Here is a 16,549-nt window from a genome sequence, read left to right on the forward strand (position 1 = left end):
GTGATGACTATGGCATTCTAGGTGTGTTCCCAAAATGATGTTTCCCCAGTTTTCTCTTCTTAAAGCAACATGTTCCCATCATTTCAAAACTCGGGAACAAGCATGATAGAGGATTAAATATATGAATATATTTAAAATTTTATAAGGAAACAAATAGAATGTTAATATCACAGTAGAAAAAACTGAAATGCAATTAGAAAGTAATACTTCCTAAACGCAAATTATAGGCTGCATACAAGAAGCAAGATATAAATCTAGAAGCACTCACCTGTACAACATATGGAGCCAAGCTACCAAAAGAATTCTGAATGCCATAATAAACTGCAAATAGGAAATCAGAAAATAATTATTCAAATTTAGGGTCTCATAAAAATTCAACCACCAACTAGGAGATGTTATATGCAAAAAAAAAAAAAAAAATACCTGTTTGAATATATATAACTTTTAGTTCTTTCAACTGACCAGCAAGAACCAACCCAATGGCTACTGTTCCATATACACAGAGTAGGAAATGCCTGCATAAGCACTAAAGAAGCACTCAACACAAGTAGAATCAAGAATCATTATGGAGGCAACACATGCACTGTAATACTAATTGGGTTGGGTGAGCCAAACAGTTCATTTATATGGTGCAAATGTCACACAGCACAATTACTGATTGGGTTTAGGCCTTTACCACAGTCATCAATAATAATGCAACCTCTGCGGTTGTCACATTTTAGTGAAATACTCGCATAAAATATCCTACATGGACCAGTATTAATTCAATTTTATTTTCTTATGCCTCAACAAAATATTTCCATTTTTCCAAAAGCACAACCCATCGAGGTATAAGCAACTTGAAGTCAATTTTAAAAGCTCGACTATGACCCATTTATAACCAATAAATATTACAACTGTTAAGTAGTTTCAGTTTTAACCTTTAATTAAAAAATAAGCAGATGCATGTCTTCTAACAAAAACAATGCCAGTCCTAAACATGGATCATTTGTGAAACATAGGAATAGAAGAAAATCGTAGGGAAACTCACTAGCTACAGCTGAAATACTATTTGCTCGATTATAAAATACAATGCTGCTAAATCTAGTAAATCTCACCAGAGAAGAAAAGCCATAAAGTATTTGGTGTTTCTCTCCCCTAGGCAATTATTCCGCAGAAATGATAGATGAAATAAAAAATTTTGAGAAGGAAAGAAAAACAATATATTATAATATGTACCACATAAAAATATAATTTTAAGAATGGTATGAAAGCAAACCATCCATCCACAATGATGGTCAAACTGAGCGACACACCGGTCATATACGCTGCAATGCTTGGACCTAGCAGGTCTGAAACAATGGTAAAATCCCATCAGGTTATATTACACAGTAAATCCTCAAGAGTCCACTACCAATGAAACATGTGGAATCTTATTCTTCGAACGGTTAGCTTTATTTCTTTCACTTATTTTCTGCATAGTAATTCAAAGAATAATAAAAGTTAACAAACCTAAATAACTAGTGAATCAATGTATTATAATCAATGATTTTAAATTCATAGTTAAAACAAGTAGTTAACAAACCTGAAATTCTGCTGACATCCACCAATCGCATAAGTTTTTCTAGAGATCAATATGAATACCTACATAAGAATAACAGAACCCTGCGAAATTTAACGGTAGAACAAAATCATTTGTAATATCAGTTGAAATCACAAATTTCTAGAAAAGTTAAAATGCTCTCAAATTCTGAAAAAGAAACATATACATATACATACACTCAGCCAGCTCTCGAGTCAGCTCTAGATGTTGCTTCTGATCCTCACCAACTGGGACAAAGTCAGACTGCAAAGGAATGCTGCAATTAATAAGATACATGCATATTCAGGGTAATCATCAACATGCGAATTCGAGAAAGCACACATAAAATTGCTACCTGTTTGCCATTCAATCTGTTATGTGTACTATCATAACAATCATGATGAACCAATATTTCAGTAATTCAAAACGGAGGACTAATTTATCTTTTCAAAATCTAAAAATAAAATGCAAGAACACAATCCAGATGAAACAGCATATCCATAAAGATATGAATTTCGAGCATGACCCAATATTCTGTGCCGCGGAGACAGAAACCCACCTGATATAAAAGAATATCAGAAGCCATCAAAACAGGATAAGTCAGAAAGGCAACCCCAACATTTTCATCCCCCTATAAACAAAAAGAAAAAGAATCGAAGTCAAATTATAAGTTAGAGTAATAAAAGATGTATTGTGTACAGGAAGAACTAGGATGAATAACAAAATGCAAGAGAGAACTAAATTAAATAAAATGCATAACAGAGAGTCTGTCATGAGCAAGGTTTTGAACTCGGCAATTTTTAGTCAACTTGGAAGTTCAACACATCAATATCTTCTGAATGCTCCAATTAGTTGACCAAAATTGGCAAACAATCTATTTTATCTTTTGAAATATCCGGTGGGATTTTACCAAATTCTGCAAAATCAGCCCAATTTCAACTCAAAATAGTAAAGGGCAGATAAATGACCCTTTTGGGGCTCATTATTTGATGCAGTAGAACAAGCTAGCACTAATAAGTACAAGAATGCTAGTTAAAAGGTTGAGATCAACCACTGTATGTGAAATAATCCTAATACTCTATTTACGTCTGTCAACAATTGCAATTGTAGCAGTAATAACATAAGCAATAACCTTTTCATTGAAATGGCAATTTTAAACTAACTTCCAAGTCCAAAAATTTTCAGTTTTGGCAGAATATTCAGCCATATTGTTTTCACCTGAATTTTTAAAAATCAAAATAGGTAGTACAATCCAAATTAAAGTTGCACAAACTTTCAGTAAACTTTAGAACCATAATAGTGAGACTAACACTCTTAGACGATACTTATGATGGCTTTCTTTTCTTTTTCTTCACAGAAAAGTCACATGAAGATTATATGAGCAAAGCAGAATGAAGATGATTAATACTGGATAAAGCGTTGAGAAAGCTTTGGTAAATAGTTAGAAAGTTCTCAAAAAATATATGGAATGACAAAGCTAGAAGGGGCTGAATATGTCTCTTCCATCCAGTGGTATTCAAAATTCCAATCACAATTTTGTTCACAACTATATGAAGCTGATTAATTAGACATCAATCAATCAAGGAAGCAAAAAAGAGAGACACTATTTTTACATGAAAAGCCCAAACAGAAACAACCAAGGGACCTCGATGCTACCACGTCAACTATAAAAGGTTGTACCCAGTGCACAAGGGCCCTGCATTAAGCAAGGTCTGTCAAAGGTACATGGTAGGCAAGCTAACCCATAGTTCTAGAAATGCTGATTCCAGGATTTGAACCCGTGCCACTGCAAGAGGTAGATGGTATGTGAGAGGTGAATGAATTTGTGGCGGTAAATTTGGAGTTTGCATGCATTGAGTGAAAAAGAAAATGTATTATTGGCGAATTGTATCTACATATCTGATTGGAAGATGGTCAGTTACAGCCAAAAACTTTATATAAGTTGCATATCTATTAAAGGAGCAAACAATCAAAACAAAGGGGAACCAAAAGCTCAAAGCACAAAAGAAAAAGCCAAACTAGCTACAAACTGGAACCAGAGCAAAACAAAGGAAATAATCTGCAATTTCACTTGCAATTTTGAAACCCTATAATATGTATTTGCATAAAAAAAACTACAGAAAGATCCAAAAAAAAAAATTAAATAAAACACTCTTAATAAAAAAAATCAAAACTAATAGATATATATATAGAAAGAGATAGACGAACCTTGATTTTTTGCTCCAAATTGATGTGTAATGCACATCCACGGAAAACCATAGCTAAGACAGACCCTTCTCCAACTTACTGGTTCACTAGAGCCAAGAATGAATAGAATCCTCAGCTGGGTTAGGTATATTCAGATCGATAGCTCCAATGGACAGAACCCTCAATGGAAAGCTCCTCAACTCGCTTGGCTATTTTGTTCCTAAGTTCTTCCAAATCTACAATTTCACTTGCAATTTTGAAACCCTATAATACGTATTTGCATTAAAAAAAACTACAGAAAGATCCAAAAAATAAATAAATAAATAACTAAATAAATGAAACACTCTTAATCAAAAAATCAAAACTAATAGATACATATATAGAAAGGGATAGATGAACCTTGATTTTTTGCTTCAAATTTATGTGTATAGCCGTCTGAAATTCGAAGAATTTGTGGCTCTAAATGGTTGTTTGTCGTGTCCAAACCAGAGAGAGAACTCGAATAGAAAGGCGAACCAGAGAGATAACTCGAAGAGGGAGACTAGAGAGGCGAACCAGAGAGATAACTCGAGTAGGGAGACTATATCGAATCTACAACATCATCTTGTCTGCATCTTTTTTGTCTAGAGAGAGAGAGCAGAAAGAGAAATACACGGCTTCGACGAGAGAGAGAGAGAGAGAGAGAGAGAGAGCAGAGAGAGAAAGCTAGGGCTTATGTGTAGATGTGTAGAGGAAGTTAGACGCATGATATATATACCTACTGACAAAAACTACGTTGTTTTATAATGTCACATTAGTCGCAGTACATTTACCGTCCCTAAAGACTAATTTTTAATTATGTTTTCTATTAAAAATAATCATTTATGTGGCGCTAAGTTTCCCGCCAGTAGCACGGAGGGGGAAAAAAGATTATTTGGCCATTTAGAGGTAGTAATTAAAGCCCGTCCCTAAAAATAGAGTCTTTAGGGACAGTAATAAAGGACCGTCCCTAAAAATAGGGTCTTTAAGGACAGTAATAAAAACCCGTCCCTAAAATAGGGCCTTTAGGGACCCTTTTTGTACTGTCCCTAAAGGTCTGTCACTAATAACACTTTTTCTTGTAGTGCTCGTTTCATCATACTTTCCATAATATTCACCACCTTTATATAACCTTATGATTTTCACTTTTCTATCTAGATGTTTTTCAACCTCATTTATGTATATTTCAAGAGTACTCATTGCTTGAGATTTTTCATGTAACAAATAAATAAATTCATAGCGTGAAAAATTAACTATAAAGGCAATACAATGCTTTTCTCTACCAAACGATGGAACATCAGAAGGTTTACAAATGTCTGTATGAATAATTTTAAGATGCCCTATACTTCTTGTGGCTCATTTCTTTATGTGTTTGGTTTGTTTACCTTAATACAATCCATACATACAACAAAATCAGTAAAGTTTAGATTCAGAAGAATCACATTATTTATTAATTTTCCTAACCTTTCACTGAATATTGTCCAGTCTTTTATGCCGCAAGATAAATGAATTTTCGTTAATTGAGGTACGCTAAATTTTAACATTATGATGCAAGGTCAAAATGGTTTTAATAAATAAACTATCAAGTTTGAATTTAAAGAAATCATCAAAAGAATACTATAACTCACAAATTAGAATTTCTTGAATAAACATCATTATCAAATTTAAAGTAAAAACCATTAACATAAAGTTTTTGAAATAAAATCAAATTATGGAAAATTGAAGAAATATAAAGAATTTAAAACAATTTAAATAAAATCCATTGTCTAAGACTAAACAAAATGTCTCAATGGTTTCAACAAAACTTTTTCCCAATTCTCATTTGAATTTATGGTTTAGGTCATAAAAAATTCTTGTATTTATTAGAAATATAAACATTAGTACTTAAGTCAACCTATCATGTATTAGAAAGAATTTTAATAAGTAATTCGAAATATACAAAAGCTAAAAGCTTACCATTCGAATCATTCTTTATATTTCATGTAATATTTCTAAAAGTGTTCAATACATAAATGACATTTTTCCATTATTACATTCCTTTCCTTTAGTAGATTGGCCTAAATTTTTTAATTTTGGGTGTTGCTCACTTAATGCCTTTTCAGGCTTATTTCCAAAATTTATTTATAACTTCTTGAGTCATAAGATGAACAAAATGATTATCTTGTTGCTTAAGCATTGTCTCCTCCTAAATTAACATAATGGTCAATTCTTTCACTTTTCACTTGTCTTAATAGTATTAATTCGAAATGACCCATACTGAGTAGATAAAAAATTAAGAATAAATTGAATGAAAAAATTCTAATCCACAATCATTCCTAAGGTTCTTAATTTTGCAGCAGCATTAGTCATCTCAAAATTATGTTCATATATGGTACGAGTACCAACAAAAATGCATAGTAGTGATATTAATTAATAATTTTTGTTTTAAATATTTATCTACAATACGAAAACATTCTTATAGTCAAATATTCCTTAGCACTATCACTATGGGGAACAATTATTCACATAACCATAATGCTTAATCTGTTCGATCTCTCCTAAGCTTTATGGAGAATCTTTTCTTCTTCACTGTCTTTAATAGTAATAACAGTAGGTTTCTCAATTTAAAATGCTAAATCAAGATTTAGCACATCTAAATTTTGAACTTAACTTACTCATTCCATTATGAGAAGTTAGTCCTATTGAGAATCAGAACAGATGTAGCATACGTATTAAGGGATGTAATAAAACAAGCATAATAAGATAAATGCTCACAATAATAATGTTTTGAGTTAACAACACGTATATATAAATATAAATAACTTAAAATATAAATACAATGTATAACTATAGTACCCCTTTAGGTGGAAACTATAAAATACTAATAATGATGCTTACATGTATACCTACATTGGTGATGCATTATTAAATTAAACAGATAAGTTACCTTTGGATATCCTATATCTACCCAATTAAAAAATACATACAATCCCTTAATATTCATTTAATCACTTGAAAATCAATTCCCTTTGAGGAATTATTTTTTATAATTAAATAAACTCAATATTTATGAATATTACAAGAAATCATAAGTATCATAATTAATGAAATATTACAATTATGTTTACTACTAAAATTAATATCCATCAACCATTATGGTTGGACCACTTTGGTAGCTACCAACCTTTACATAATATGAATATTAAATTAGCTAGTAACAAATTTATGATTAATTATGTCTATTGCAAAAATTAATATTCATCAATCATTATGATTGGGCCACTTTGGCAACTTCCAATCTTCACATAATATGAATATTAAATTAGACAATAATTAATTCATCATTAAGTTACCAATTTAACATTATACACACATACTCATACTGATGGATCTAAATTTAAGAAGGTTTGATCCTAGAAATATAATAGTCCAAAAATTTAATAAAAATATCATTTTACTTTATATACATAATAAAACATATTATTTTTATTTACAGACTCGGATGCCATAATTGAATCAATTTAAAATTGATTCTCTATAATGTATGTATGTATGGATACAAAATAATTATTTATTATGTCTAACAAAAATTAAATTAAATTTCTAAACTCACAAATTATTATAGAAATTCAAATTCCTAAAATAAATAAATCAATACATATACTTTATGTATTTAATAACTTTAATTTTAATTTATTTTAATTTAAAATCAGAATCTTCAAATCATTGGACAAATATATATAACAATAATTTAAATTTCTTTAATAAAATAAATAAATACAAAAACTTTATGTATTTATTAATTTTTAAATAATAATAATAATAATGAGTCTTTGTAATTTATAATTGGTGGACAGCCACTGAGTTTCCCTAAAGCATTAGCAAACAAATGCTATTTACTTTTCAATCCAATGTTCTATTCCAATCATGCATGGAAACAGAAGGCAAACACATTAATGGATTCATCTTGTTTGTCTTATTATACATATGTATACTAGTATAAGGCGTAAGCCTTAATTAACTTTCTGGCAATTCATTTAGGCTCGAAATTCGATGTATGTAAACCAAATAAATGATCAAACTGATCAAAACATAGGAACCCACAAATTGATCAAAAACACATACAGCACGGATTCCAAATGGATAGATTATGCAATCATTTAATTTTATTTTTATTTAAACATATTATTTATGCAACGTTAAAGGAAAACAATGAGTTCATAAACCATAAGCTTTAATACCACATGTAAACTTTAATAATTCGTGAAACCATTAATCATAAATTTACATGAATCCCATATCTTAGAACTTCATGATTTTCACATATCTATAATGTATAATAAATAGTTAGATATAAATACCTCGATCTGTAATTGTAAAACTCGAAGAGATCAAGGCAAACGTCGAGATCCTTTCTGCGAAACGAACAACATGCTAAACTACAATAATCAAAGCGTGGAAATCGATTTCTCATAAATAAAAAAAGTGTGGCCTTCCACTTACATGTATTGTGCATAAATAACTAATCACAATACATTCGGTTATGTAATTCACTGCAACAAATCAGTGCAAGTATTATTACTCATAATTATAACCCTAGCAATGACATTACCAATAAAAGCATTTTCCTTGCTCTCAATAGCAACCAAATTACCTTCCCTCCTTATGCAAGATAATACTCTTTTACTTAACCCACGCGGTAAAAAAATAAGCTGATTTATACTTTTTTATATGTTCAATATACTGGGCTAAGCTATGTGTGATACCCTCGGATTTTTAAATGTGGGTTTGGCCTATGTGGGTTGGCCAAACCCACATTTGAATACTCGAGGATATCAAAAACAAAATTGGTAATAAATGAACATAGAGTACCAAAGAATCAATAGGAATAAATAATTTGCTGAAAGAAAATTAAAAGAAAAATCCAATAATAAAACCTCTTAATAAATTCCCATTAATAATAAAATCATTTTAATACAATAAATCCTCCATTAATACAACTTGGGAATCCATATTGTGTGGACCCCTAAAAACCAATCTGAATAAGTGACAGCAATAACTATCTACAACTGAAGAACGAAGCATAAAAGAATCTCCTATGTAGAATCGGAAGAATGAAGTAGACTGATCCCCGCTCAGCACGAACAACATTTACTCTTGACGAACACCTGAAAAATAATGTTGGGTCAGTGTTGTTGGTTTCCTTGATGGAGTCGCCACAACCAACAAAGCTTGAAGAGTTGTGAATGAATTTAGGAGGTGGCCAAGTTTTACATTTATAGAAAGCCACTACTACCTTTCCCTATATAAAATATAGATAGGGCGAGTAGGGATTGTCCCAAGGGATTTGATGGTGTATCGAATTGTGAAACTATGGTAATTAGGGTTAGTAGGTCGAGTGATCACACAATTGATTGGTTGGTTGATTAAGCTAAATTGAATTCAACTAAATAAAATAATATGAAGTAAACAAGAGAGAGAGAGAGATCTTGGGGTGTAGAGATCACCACCAAGCAATACTTTTCTATACTACTAACAAGTGATCAATTGAGGGTAATGGATGTGTTGCGATATGATAAGGGTGTGTGTGCATTAGGTTGATTCAATTGGCAAGGATGACAAATCAAGCAAGTATTGTCTAATCATCATGTGAAGAGCACAATATATCTAAATAATAGAGCATATATTGTCTAGACAACATGGGGATAGCACAATAGATCAAAACAAGTCATTAATCCTTCATTAAGCTCACAATCCACATACAACACAATATTACAGGAATATGTCATTGGACTCACAAGCATGGAACATCAAACATCAAGAGTAGATTGTTCTCCCATCTAACATTACATTACCACTACACTAAATCTACACTACTAGCATGAAAATAAAGCTATCTAGACTAGGGGAGAGGCACAAACCATCAAGAATAGGCATAAACCATCAAAATAAACCAAAATAGCATTCATTAAGCATATCATCTTAATAATCTCTAGATCTATAGCATCAATACACATAGACATGTATCAAAAACACTAAATCTAGAGATAAGTACATGAATATCCTACTCTAGCATACATAGACATATGGATAGAATAGAATAGTCAATTGGAAGCATTAAACCATACAAACCATGAAATAATCAAGATTTATATATACATGAATATCAAGATGTATCATACAACACTAATCCCTCAATAATACACAAGATTAGAGTATAAAAAGCCTGCTTGGGGCTAACTCTAGCCCCAAGAGGATGTCTAGCCACTCATGGTAGTGATGATCCAACCCTCAAGGGCTAACTTCATGGCTGCTCTTTGTTGGTGAAGATCTCCTCCAATGGTGCTCTAGCTTCCTCCCTTCTTCTTCTCCAAGAATAGCCTCCAAGATGATTTTCAATGTGTGACAAGAGACTCTCCCTCAAAAAGTGTATCATATTCCTTATATAGGTAGGTCAAATACATCCCATGATGAGCTGTGGTCGTGCAAGGCATATTCTCCAATGATTGGATGAAGGACGGAAGAAATGAGCTGGACTTTAACTTTTTCTCACTGAAGGAACTTCGATCGATCGAACCTTAACTTGGATCGATCGAAAATGGGTTCGATCGATCGAACTGCATCTTGGATCTATCGAAGTGGTCTGACTCCTCCGGATAATGACAAGGCTGGGATATTTTCAAGATATTTATGGGGAAAAAGACAAAAGTGGTTGGTAGGCGTACAGCTGTGGATAAGATCAATCATTTGAATAGGACAAAATAGGGTTCGATCGATCGAAGGTGATGTTCGATCGATCGAACTTGGAATTTCAGCAAAGGCCAAGGTTGGATCTATCGAGAAGTACTGTGATCGATCATAGACGTTCGATCGATTGAACTCTAAGTTGGATCGATCGAATTTTTCAGCTGCACAACTTGATTCCTTTTTGCTCCTTTGTTTTATCTCAGGATTGCTTCAATTAAGCTCTTATTTGACTGAGTTAGCTCAATTTTGGGATTAGTGCCTGAAAATATAAATAACACGTAATAAGTCTAAAACGGCAAAGTAAGATAGATAAAGGTACTAGAATGCTTAAGCTTAACGGGTTTAAATGCGCACTTTTCAGTGCTCATCACACCCCCAAACTTAAATATTGCTAGTCTCTAGCAATGAACTAAGAAGTAAAGGAATGAAATAAACAACTATACAAGTATAAACTGGAAAGCAAGTAAAATGATAACACCATTTTCGTAGGGAACACGATTGCATTTAGCATATGCAACAAGCCTTTTAAACCCCTAGGTTACCCCTAGTGGACGAGTAAAGTCTCGTGAGGGTTTTCGGAAATGGTACCCACAAACATTAAGCTCATTCTTTCAAAAGAGGCACCAATATTGCAAACAAGCATTGGGAGAAAACTACCTCAAGTATGCAAATTTTCAACCGTTTCTAAGCAATGTCCCAAAATTTCAATATCAAGCAAGCAAGTATGGTCCTCCACATATCAAGAAAATGATCATGAAAATCGAAACAAGTCTAGAATCCATGTGAGAGGTCCGGCATCAAGTGTGTTGCTATCTTAGCCAACTAGAGAAGTAATCACATCCTTACCCTCAAATTAGCACACAAATCTAGTACCGATCATCAAGATAAGAGAGTGGATCTTTTATTAAAGCTTTATTGTTCTAGGTTTGCTTATTCTTTTCACTCTTTTTCTTCTTTTTTATTTATTTATTTATTTTTATTTTTTTATTGAGGATCAAAGATGGAAATATTGTGCAATGTGTTGATCTCTTAAGCTTTCTAGAAGATTCATGTAGCGAGCTTTAGGTCAATGACTCCCAAACCAGATGGCTTTAGGGCATTAGGTGTTAAGACACCCCAACGGACTTACAAACTCAAATCAACTAGGCTACAAATCAAGACAACAACCATCTAATCATTTCCCACTTCTCGCCAATGTTCATGTAGCGAGCTTTAGGTCAATGACTCCCAAACCAGATGGCTTTAGGGCATTAGGTGTTAAGACACCCCAACGGACTTACAAACTCAAACCAATGTTCGATCGATCGAACCAAAACTTGGATCGATCGAAATTATGCCTAAATGCTCAAAATGACTTGAATGCTCATGCAATCCCTTACTCAGTTCCTTCCAATGTATATAAACCACAAAAACAGTATCTAGACTTCGTAAGAATCAAAATGCAAGATAGAAATGAGGGAGGAATAGGGTTTTGACATCCTACGAATTTCGGTGCTAGTCTTTAACGTCTCTAGCAAGACCTTGGGCTCTTTTAACCCGGATCAAAGATCTTACAATGCATCCCCTCCTTTTTGGGATGAGAGATGTCTTGAGTCACTCCCAACAAATGGTTCTTGGAAGAACTTGTTAGGGTAAACTCAAAAGACGTCTTGAGTTCCTTGTCAAAACTTTCCTTGGGCTTCCACGCCTTTTCACAACAAGAGTTCAAAACCACTTTTCTTGCATGCAATGCTGAAGATGAAGATGAAGGCTTTGAAACATTGTTTATACACAAAAGCTCATTCCTTTCACAAGCAAGATCATGATATTCCTCTACCACATTAACCTCTTCCTCATATTTGTCAAATGGATTGGGTGTGGGGTTAAAGATGTTCAACTTCACTCTCATGTGCCCAAAAGAAATCTTCATTATCCCCGTCATACAATTTATGTTGGCATTTGAGGTTGCCAAGAAAGGACGGCCAAGGATAACCGGAATTTGGTTCTTTGGATTGGGCACCAGTTCCGTGTCAATGACGACAAAGTCAACCAGGAAGAAGAACTTATCAATCTTAATCAACACATCCTCAATTATCCCCCTAGGCTTCTTAATGGATCGGTCGGCAAGTTGTAAAACCACCGACGTCGGTTTCAATTCACTTAGGCCCAATTTAACATAAACCGAATAGGGAAGAAGGTTAACACTAGCCCCTAAGTCAAGAAGTGCCCGGTTGATGACATGTTCACCAATGATACAAGATGTTGTAGGTGCACCGGGGTCCTTAAACTTTGGCAAAGTGTTGTGTTGTAGAATGGAACTCACTTGTTCGGTTAAGACCACTTTCTTTGATGTTTGGCTCTTGTTCTTCTGCTTTTGGGTGCATAAGTCCTTCAAGAATTTGGCATAAGCCGGAATTTGCTTAATTGCATCCAAAAGTGGAAGATTGACTTTGACTTGCCTAAACATATCCATTATCTCATTGTTCTTGATCTTTTGCCTTTCTTTTGAAATGGACCCTTTCAAGGCGTCCGGAAATGGACCCTTTTCAAAAACTCTTTCAGCATTTTCTTTCAAAGAATTTTCAGCATTGGACTTGTTCAATTCATTGGACTTCAAATCACTTTTCAAAGAAGAATCATGAATAACATTTTTCAAAGAACTTTTCTCAAACACATTTTTCAACACTGTTTTCAATGAATCTCTTTGGAAATCATCTTTCAACTCACAATTTGAGGGCTTCTCATTCTCAAGATCATACACATGCAATGAAGGAGGAATAGTGTGTGGAACGGGAGGGGTGACAACTTGAGGTTGTACCGGTTCACTCTCTTCATTAGGCATTCTAACTTGATTGTCTACTACCCTACCACTTCTCAAGGTTGTTACCGCATTGACATGCTCAACATTATGCCCTTCCAATGAGGATTTGGTTTCTACAACACATTATTGTTTGATTGGGGCATTCATGTGCATCTTTCCCTTCTCTCTAGCATTAAGTGTTTCAGCTATTTGCCCTACTTGGGTTTCTAGCTTGGCAATTGATTGAGAATGAGAATGCAACAATTGAGTATTTGCTTCTAGAGTGCCCAAAGCATTTAAAACCTTTTCCTCAAAAACGGAACCTCTAGAATTTCCTTGAGAATATGATTGGTTAGGAAATTGAGAACTAGCAAATTGATTTCCTTGTGAGTTATATGGTCTTAAACCTTGGGATCCTTGGTTTTGAAGTGGAGGTGGAATGTATTTCCCTTGAAAACCGCCTTGGGAAGAGTTTGAGCCCTCCCCTTGGTTTTTCCAAGAAAAATTAGGATGATTCCTCTAACCGGGATTGTAATGGTTACCATAAGGATTGTTCCCTTGGTTCACAAATGTTGCATTAACTTGCTCAATGGGTTCATTTTGAATTTGTCCATGAGGACAATTAGAAGTAGAATGAAGAATACTAGAACAAGTCATACATGATTCATTTTGAGCTCTAGGAGAATGGTTAGGAAAGGAAGACACTTGATTCGCCAAGGTTTGATTGATCAATTGATCAAACTTTTGAGATAAAGACTTCATCTCGGCGGTTATATCATTTGAGTGGTCAACTTGATGCAAGCCAACACTTTTCCTACCTTGAGAATTTCTACCATTCCTAGATGACAATGTTCTATGCAAAGAGTTTTCACTCATGCTCTCATAAAGACGCCACACGTCTTCCTCTTGCCGGTCTATATAAGAACCTCCCATTGAAGCATCAACCATGCCTTTATAATTGTCCGATAAGCTTTCAAAAAAGAATTGGACCAATTGCCATTTAGGCATGTCATGGTGAGGACACTTCCTAAGCAATTCATTGAAGCGTTCCCATGCCTCGTGGAAAGTTTCTCCTTCCCCATGTGTGAATTCTCTAATGGCGGTTCTCATAGCATTGGTCTTCGAAACCGGATAGTACTTTTTCAAAAATTCTTGTTGCATTTCTGCCCAAGAAGTTATAGAAAAAGGCCTAAGGTTGTTAAACCAATACTTCGCCTTATCTTTAAGGGTGAATGGAAAAAGTTTCAGCCTTAAAACTTCTTCCGGCATGTCCGTGTATCGAACGGTAGAACAAACTTCAAGAAACTCATCCAAATGCTTGTAAGGTTCTTCACTAGGAAGTCCATGAAAGTTAGGTAGCATTTGGATAGTTTGTGCTTTAATCTCATAATGGTGTGCTCTAAATGGTGGCAATTGAATGCATGTGGGTGCATTATACTCATTAGGCACATAGTGATCTCTCAATGCGAGTGGTGGATTAGCAACTTGAGGTGCAACATGGACACCTTGGTTATATTGAGTTTGATTAATGATGGGGGGTTGTGGTGCATACATTGGCCTTGGAATTCCCATTGGAATTTGGCCTTGTTGTTGAGGAGGTTGATGAATGTATGGCCTAGGCATGTCTAATGGAACTTGCATATTATCATTTTGCACATTAGGATGAAGGATGCCTTGTTGGTTTATATGACCAAGGTCTTCAACATGATCATCATTGAGAGCGTCCATTGGTAGATTGGTTCTATGTGAACTTCCTCTTCCCCTTGGATTCCTAATAATGGATTCTAAATGCAAATCAAGAGGGACAAGAGTAGGTCTCAATGAACGACGACCATGCATGCACAATGCAACACGAATAAGCAACTTTCTCAACAATGCAATTAAACTTCACAACCACAATTTTCAAATGCAATGTATGTCAAATAAATGCCTCCACGTGGGCCCCCGATTTAACTAAGGAGATTGAGTAAGAAGGTCTCACAATAGTCCTTTAGCACTTCAACTCCAAAATTAAAAGCTTAGCTTAGCAATTTTACTTAACAATTTTTCATTTTAAGCATTTTTCCTTTGCTTTGCTTTGCTTCTTAGCTTGGAATTACTTTGCTAGCTCCTTGCTCAATGCACCTAGTCAATGGAGAACAAATTCAATAAGCAATCAAAAACAGAAAATAAAAAGAAAGTAAAGACACGATCAAAAGAGTACTAATCCTAATTGAATTTCACAATTCGACGTTGCCAATTTAAAATCCCCGGCAACGGCGCCAAAAACTTGTTGTTGGTTTCCTTGATGGAGTCGCCACAACCAACAAAGCTTGAAGAATTGTGAATGAATTTAGGAGGTGGCCAAGTTTTACATTTATAGAAAGCCACTACTACCTTTCTCTATATAAAATATAGATAGGGCGAGTAGGGATCGTCCCAAGGGATTTGATGGTGTATCGAATTGTGAAACTATGGTAATTAGGGTTAGTAGGTCAAGTGATCACACAATTGATTGGTTGGTTGATTAAGCTAAATTGAATTCAACTAAATAAAATAATATGAAGTAAACAAGAGAGAGAGAGATCTTGGGGTGTAGAGATCACCACCAAGCAATACTTTTCTATACTACTAACAAGTGATCAATTGAGGGTAATGGATGTGTTGCAATATGATAAGGGTGTGTGTGCATTAGGTTGATTCAATTGGCAAGGATGACAAATCAAGCAAGTATTGTCTAATCATCATGTGAAGAGCACAATATATCTAAACAATAGAGCATATATTGTCTAGACAACATGGGGATAGCACAATAGATCAAAACAAGTCATTAATCCTTCATTAAGCTCACAATCCACATACAACACAATATTAGAGGAATATGCCATTGGACTCACAAGCATAGAACATCAAACATCAAGAGTAGATTATCCTCCCATCTAACATTACACTACCACTACACTAAATCTACACTACTAGCATGAAAATAAAGCTATCTAGACTAGGGGAGAGGCACAAACCATCAAGAATAGGCATAAACCATCAAATGAACCAAAATAGCATTCATTAAGCATATCATCTTGATAATCTCTAGATCTATAGCATCAATACACATAGACATGCATCAAAAACACTAAATCTAGAGATAAACACATGAATATCCTACTCTAGCATACATAGACATATGGATAGAATAGAATAGTCAATTGGAAGCATTAAACCATACAAATCATGAAATAATCAAGATTTATATATACATGAATATCAAGATGTATCATACAACACTAATCCCTCAATAA

The 16,549-nt window shown here is 34.1% G+C and overlaps 1 non-coding gene across 1 annotated transcript; it reads left to right on the top strand.

Annotated features, from left to right (window-relative positions):
• The first annotated feature begins 14,277 nt into the window (after positions 1 to 14,277).
• On the top strand, positions 14,278 to 14,386 carry LOC132315467 (small nucleolar RNA R71). Its single transcript, XR_009483660.1, has one exon. It is a non-coding gene; the product is annotated as a small nucleolar RNA R71 (small nucleolar RNA).
• Positions 14,387 to 16,549: the final 2,163 nt, after the last annotated feature.

This window comes from Cornus florida, unplaced genomic scaffold (genome assembly GCF_030987335.1).
Source record: "Cornus florida cultivar Cherokee Brave unplaced genomic scaffold, ASM3098733v1 CherokeeBrave_3.0.0_Hap2_Chr06, whole genome shotgun sequence".
NCBI classification, from domain to species: domain Eukaryota; kingdom Viridiplantae; phylum Streptophyta; class Magnoliopsida; order Cornales; family Cornaceae; genus Cornus; species Cornus florida.